This window comes from Phodopus roborovskii, unplaced genomic scaffold, assembly GCF_943737965.1.
Source record: "Phodopus roborovskii unplaced genomic scaffold, PHOROB, whole genome shotgun sequence".
Classification (NCBI taxonomy): domain Eukaryota; kingdom Metazoa; phylum Chordata; class Mammalia; order Rodentia; family Cricetidae; genus Phodopus; species Phodopus roborovskii.
Window position 1 is genome coordinate 12358351 of NW_026125059.1, and position 6650 is coordinate 12365000.

A 6650-nucleotide genomic window follows, 5' to 3' on the forward strand; every position below is an offset into this window, starting at 1 on the left:
ACCTTATAGAGACCATGAGCGCCATGTAACTCTTCCCTAACTGCCTCAGAGGAAACACCTCGGTTTGATACTAAAGTTACCTTTCATACTTGCCAAGCCAAGCTTATCATCCCCTTGAAGAGGGAAAGACAGGCCTGGGCTTCTGGTAGGTGCAGCCCCTCTGTTTAGGTCAATTGTTTTCATTTCTATGGTTACCTCAGAGAGATGGGGTTTTCCTTTCAATATAAGTGGCTTGGTGATGACAAAAACAAGCTTATTTAAAGAAAAAAAAATATCCAACAAACCAACATCCGAGAGGTAAGTAAACTCAGGGAATGAAGAGATGAGGCCAGAGAATGTTTTCATTTGGCGAACAGTGAGATGTGTTTGGAAGTATGGACCCCAGGTACAACCCAAAGGCTACTAGCCCCCTCTGACCACCAAGTCCTGTCTCCTGGCTGAGCCCCAGCTACCCTGGCTATGAAGTGAGAAGGCAGACCCCTCTCGTGGGCTCCCAGGCAGATTGACAAGGTGGTGTGTGCGAGGCTCCATCAGCACAGAAGCCCCAGCCAGGAAGCATCCTCAGGACCACCATAGAGCAGGTAGGAAGAGGATCCCTTTGTCAATGGGATGAAGGATGCTCAAGGGACAGGGCTGCTCACAGTCTAGAGACATGCGCCTATGAAGCCACATAGCCTAAGGTTGAAATAAGCCCAGGAAGCCAGGGATGCTGAGAGAGCTGGGTGAAGTTGAGGTTTAGAGAGGGAGGGAATATGGGATGGGTTGCTAAGCAACACCTCCTAATCTGGAGTTTGCAGAATGATATGGGGACCAGGATATCTGTAAAATCACACCCCCTGTGTCATTCCATTGTCACCAGTACGGGAGCCGCTCTGGGACACTGGGACTTGGAGTTTGGGAAGGTTGAAAACAAGTGAAGGGAGTCGGCTGGGATGGACAGAATCTTGCTGGGAAAGGAGGCAGCCATGAGCAGGAGAGGTTCAGGGTGGCCTCTTTCAGACTAGCAAGTCCTTGGTCTTGTTTATGGACCAAGCTTTCTTACACGCATGTTTCCAGTTCCGTAATCCAGTAATTCTACCTCCACCTTAGACCACTGCTTTTCAATTTTCTACATTTTAGCACATAAAAGAACCCCAGCTTCCAGAGGCCAGAGCACATGGCATAATTGCTCTCCTGTTGAAGTTAGGGAAACCGGGGCCCCAATTTTGGCTATTACTCTGAGTTTTGATGCTATTGCCTTCTTTCTCCCAGATACCTGGTCCTTGTTCCCTCCTAGCCAATGAAAACGTACAAAGAGACAATGCTTGTACTCAATTGGCTACATTTCAACTACAAGGCAGACTGGGAAATGTAGTCTTATAATATAATATAGTAGCTGCCTCCAGGTTCCCCACACTATGACACATGAAGGAGGGACACTGAAGACATCTAGAAAGTGCTAAGAACCTCAGTCAAGAGTGGGAAAGATGGCCTTTAAGTGCCACACCAGTGTGACCACGCATGCCTACCACACTAACCTGGCTGGCCATGTCTTTCCTTAGGAGCACAGAGCCTAACTGGTGGAATCAAGCACTCTGCAAACGGACAGGAGAAATGGGTTTAGGCCACAAGTAGCCGTGGGGTCAGCATCTACTGGGGCTCCTTCCTGGGGCATCCAAGGAACTTGGAGTCTTCCTCCAGCTGGCCCCACCATCCTCCCACCTGAGGTAGTGCTGATCCGAGGGACACTGAGCAGCCACTCTGAGTATGGCTGAAAGCTCCAACCTCTGTGGCTCTGTCTGCCACCTGCTAAAAACACACCTCTCCTCCATCCACAGGTGCAGCCGTCAGGGGCCCCGGGCTGTTTTTAGCACTGAGCAAGCAGGAGACAAGTGACTTGTAGATTCATAACCTGTCTGGCTTTGTGGGAACTTGTTTTCAGGAGGGCCACATATGAACAGCAGGCCAATCAGAGGAGGTGCCATAGCCCACAGACTGAAGAAGGCCCTTGTCAGATGGCCCAAGATGCACAGAATAAGAGATGTTTGTCACACAGGCAGAAGGAGCTGTGACAGCAGCTGTGGGGAGGGTATGAGACAAATCCACCCAAGAGGGGCTAGGAAACAGATGAGAAGAAGAGGGGCTGGGGGCCCTGGAGACAGTGGGGGGGCACTCATAGGCCCTGAGAGATCATTCATTCATTCAGCATATATTTACTGAGCCCTATTATATACCAAGGTGGGGTGTCAGAGGCAAGCATGATCTCTGTCCTTGTCCATGAGTCAGCTGGATATTCAACAAACACATACTGAGCTAGCACTTACCTTGGGCATAGGACCCCACAGATGGGCAAAGAAATAGTGACAAGAGTTGAGGGTACTGGAGACCTCCCTGCCCCTCAGGCTGCCTGGTGCACGGGTACAACCTTCCGTAGCACTAGAAAGCCGCAGAAGCCAAGATGCAGAGGCTGAAGAGGCAGCCCTGAGGTGGCACCGACTAGAGCAGTGAGTAGTTGAGGGGAGACCAGTGGTCAGAGTAGAGGAGAAGAGGCTGAAGAGAAGGAATCTGGTGTCTGAAGTTGAATATGGTGGGTGGCAGAAGCCAGTAGAAACAAATGATCCATGCCTTAGGAGTCAAATCAGCTGCTTGGTTCCATTGTGAGAGGCTGGGCCCCTTGGAATTGGGTCCATTTGTGCCCCTGGGTTTTGGCACCAGATGTATTCGAGGGGACACAGTGAGGAAACTGCCAACATGACTGCCCCGTGGTCAAGGAGAAGGTTTGTATTGTGCATAGAAGGAAATATTGAAAGACATCGAAGAGTCCAGATCAGAGAGAAAAGAAAGCAAACTGAACATAGGCAGGACTACCTGCAAGGAGAGGGCAGATCATAAGAGGACGGACACACACACACACACAGAGAGAGAGAGAGAAAGAGAGAGAGAGAGAGAGAGAGAGAGAGAGAGAGAGAGAGAGAGAGAGAGAGAGAGCATAGAGATCTAGAAGATACAAAGAGGGAATTAGAATAGCAGGCAGGCAGGGGGAGAAACCTTGCCTGCCTTTATACAAAGAACAAATGGGTATCTGGGAAGAGGGAAGCCTGGGGATGCCAGTGTGGACTTTGAAATGTATAACAAGCACTTGTGAGTAGGGACTGAGGGGCCTGGAGGGTGGCGTGGGCTTTGATATGCAACCACAGGTATAGTCATGGAGCCATATGTTCCTTTTACCAGAGGTAAGGAAATGACTCATTTGACAGATGGGGGTTGGTTTCAAACATTCCAGAGGAATGCTGGCTTTTATCTGACCACAGAAATCCTCCTGTAGTCCAGTGGGAGTTCATCTCTAGACATATGGAGAGCCTGGGAGACCTAACAATGACTTTCTTACCTGACAACTTTTTCTTGCCCCCTCAAAGTTTAGGACAAACATGGTTATTTGTTTTGTTGTTAAGTTTGGAATCAGAGAAGCTTAGGGCCTTCAGTTTGTTCTTCTTTTTAAGATTGTTTTTGGGGACTTTCATGAGATTCTGGATGAATTTTGTTTTTCATTTCTGCAAAATGCATTGTGGGTTTTTGGTTGGGCATGTGCTAAATCTGTCGCCTAATTTGGGAAGTGTGACCTTTGTCAGGCAGAACATGGGATATCTTTGTGTTTGTTGTGTCATCTTTAGCCTGTCTCAGTACTTTTTTTTTTTTTTTTTTTTTTTTGCATAAGCCCTTCCCCCCTTAGAAATTTTTTGTCAGGCTTTTATTCTTGGGGACATTTTTATAAACATAATTGTTTTCTTCATTTCCCTTGTGAGCTGTTATAAAATGCAGTGTGTGTGTGAGTGTGTGTGTGTGTGTGTGTGTGTGTGTGTGTGTGACAGAGTTGATTCTGTGTTCTGCAGTTTTACTGAATTTGTTTCTTAACTGTGATGAGTTTGTTTTAATGAGTGGAATAAAGACTTTCTGTGTATAAGATCCATATCATCTATATCATCTAAGAACAGACTGTTTCACTTCTTCCTTTCCAACCTGCATGCATTTATTCCCTTTTCTTGCCTAATTGCTTAGGCAAGGATGTCCAGGATTGTATTAAATAAAAACAGGTCCTCACTAGTTTGTTTGTTTGTTTGTTTTTGGTAGATGCCTTCTCTCCACTTGAAGCTCAAATAAAACATCATCTCTTTGCAGAGGGCCGTCTCTCTGAACCCCAGTCCCTCTCCCTTCCATTAATACACTTCATATCACACTTCAGATTATCTGAATGTGTGTTACTTCCTGTCTCTGCCTCTTGAATGTGGACTCCATGCACACACATCTGTTGTTCTTGCATTTTCAGTGCATAGATTTTCCTTGATACATGTTAATTGAATAAATTGGCCAAGAGTAAGCCTGACCCTGGCAGATGGAGTCTCCCCAGCCCCTGGCAATGCTTCCTGCTCTCTAGACTTGCTTTTCTACCCACAAAAGGTCTCATCCAACCAAACTGGTCCCTCACCGTGTCCTATAATAGTCCAGCATGATGAGTTTAGACATCTGAGTGAGGACGGTGTTACTGTGGCTGGGACACTCAGAATCCTGTTGTCACTGTCCCACCTACCACCTGCCTCCCAGGGACGAAATAGCATTGCCCCCAAAGAGGAAGATAAACAGCCAGGAATGGGGAGAAGGGGAAAGAAGAGATAGCATAGGAATGAGGGCTAACCTTTGCCAACAGAGCAAGGACTGATGCTGCTTCTGGGCCTGGGGATGAAAGAGGAGGCAGAGGAGAAACCATTGCATGGATAGACAGTCTATCCCAGGATGTAGGGCCCACAGCAGCGCCAGGAAGCCAAATAAGCCGGAGCAGTAGGCTACATTCTTGAGGAAAAGTCTAGAAGGAAGAGAAGAATCAAGGAATCTGACCTGGGACTTGAAGCAAGTGTCTTCTGAGTCTGGGCACCCCCCCTGGCAGTGCTGCCATTTGGGGACATCACAGGGGAAGTGAGGAAGGCCCTCCCTCCCACAGCACTCTGCCCTCCCTTTAGGGATATTTGGCCTCTGACAGCCTCTGTCCTGAGATCAGTTAGAAGAAGCAAAGCTGCTGAGCACAAAGCCACATCCCAAGGGCCTGCAGAATCTCTCTTCCTTAGACCCAAGGGTGACTCCACAGCTGCCTGTTGGTGAGCCCAACACTTGCTGTGTGCTGGGGCTGCAGCCCGAGGCTCCAGACATGCTCACTCTCTTACTCCTCCCTCACATGAGGACAGATGGACTGCTGGGAACCCTGCTCCCAGAGAGCTGGGTTGGACTGAGTAGGGTCGGTTCACTGGAACAACTACTGGACAGCTGAGCCGGGGTTCCGGGCTACTAGAAGGCACTGGCCATTAGTGGTAGGTTGCTGATCACTGACTGTGCTTTGTCCCTTGGTGGTTGGAAGAGGAGCATGGTGATATCTCAGACAATAAGACAGAATGCCTCTGCCCCCTAAGAGCACTGCTCCCCTCAGCCAATGGATGCAGGCACACGGAACCAGACTGGTCCAGGAGCTCTGGGTTTTATCTGAAGCACCACAGCAGAGGCAGTGAAACCCTTTGTATGAAGTGTGGAAACGGGCTGGCGAGATTGCCCAGTGGTTAGGAACACTGCACTTTCAGAGGACCCAGATTCAAATCCCAGAATCCACATGGCAGCTCACAGCCACTTCTAAGTGGTCTGACACCGTCTTCTGGCCTCCATGGGCAGCAGGCATGCATGTAGTGTCCAGACATACATCAGTCATGTGTGGAAATAGCACCACCCAGTAGAAATGCAATGCCAACAAAGCTCACTCACCTTTACATTTCTTAACAGGAACCAGGCATGGTGGCACAAGCCTTTCATCCCAGCACTTGGGAGGCAGAGGCAGGCAGGATCCTTGTGAGTTCGAGGCCGGCCAGTTTATTTTTTAACCCAGGACACCTCTAAAATATCACTTCCACATTTAGTAAATATAATAGTTAGGGTGTCTTTTTTGAAGGTTTCCCAGTACTTAGTGAGAAGTTTGTAGCCATCTCCTGTCTCTGCATTCATCAGATGTGATCTGACCCCTGCGACTGTGGTTGCTGGTGCTGAGGGTAGAACCCAGGTCTAGCATGTGCTCTGCTGGGTAGCTAGGTGAGCACTCTGCTGCTAGCAAGCACTCTTCCACTCAGTGGTGCTCCAGTCCACACGATCTGCATCCAGATCTCAGAGATTTCCAGTTAAAAACGTAGGCCCGCAACACAGAATGGGTCACCTAAAAGTTCTCCAGTGGCTGAACCACGTGTTCCCTTTTGATCACTTAATGAAAACTAAACGAATCTGAAAGCCACTGTCAACCAGTAGCTGCATCGCCACCTTTGCCCTGTGGTGACAACATTGGGCTGTGTTGTTCCAGATGTTTCTGCCCTGTCAGATCTTTCTCAATGAGCTGGCTTGTCATAAGCTGTAGTTATCTCTGACATCAAGCTGTAGTTTTCCCCAGGCTTATTCCTTTGTGAGGTGGTTGCCAGTCTGAGCACAACTGGAACAGACAGGTTTGGCAGAAAACTGACTCAGTGAGCAGGCCACGCCCTGCTGAGCTCAGAGGCAAGCCCACTGGGAGCTGCTGTGGCTCCTGGTGGCTATATGCTCCCAGGATGGCTGAGTCTTATGCTGGGACCTGAGTTCAGAGGAGGGGGTTTGCC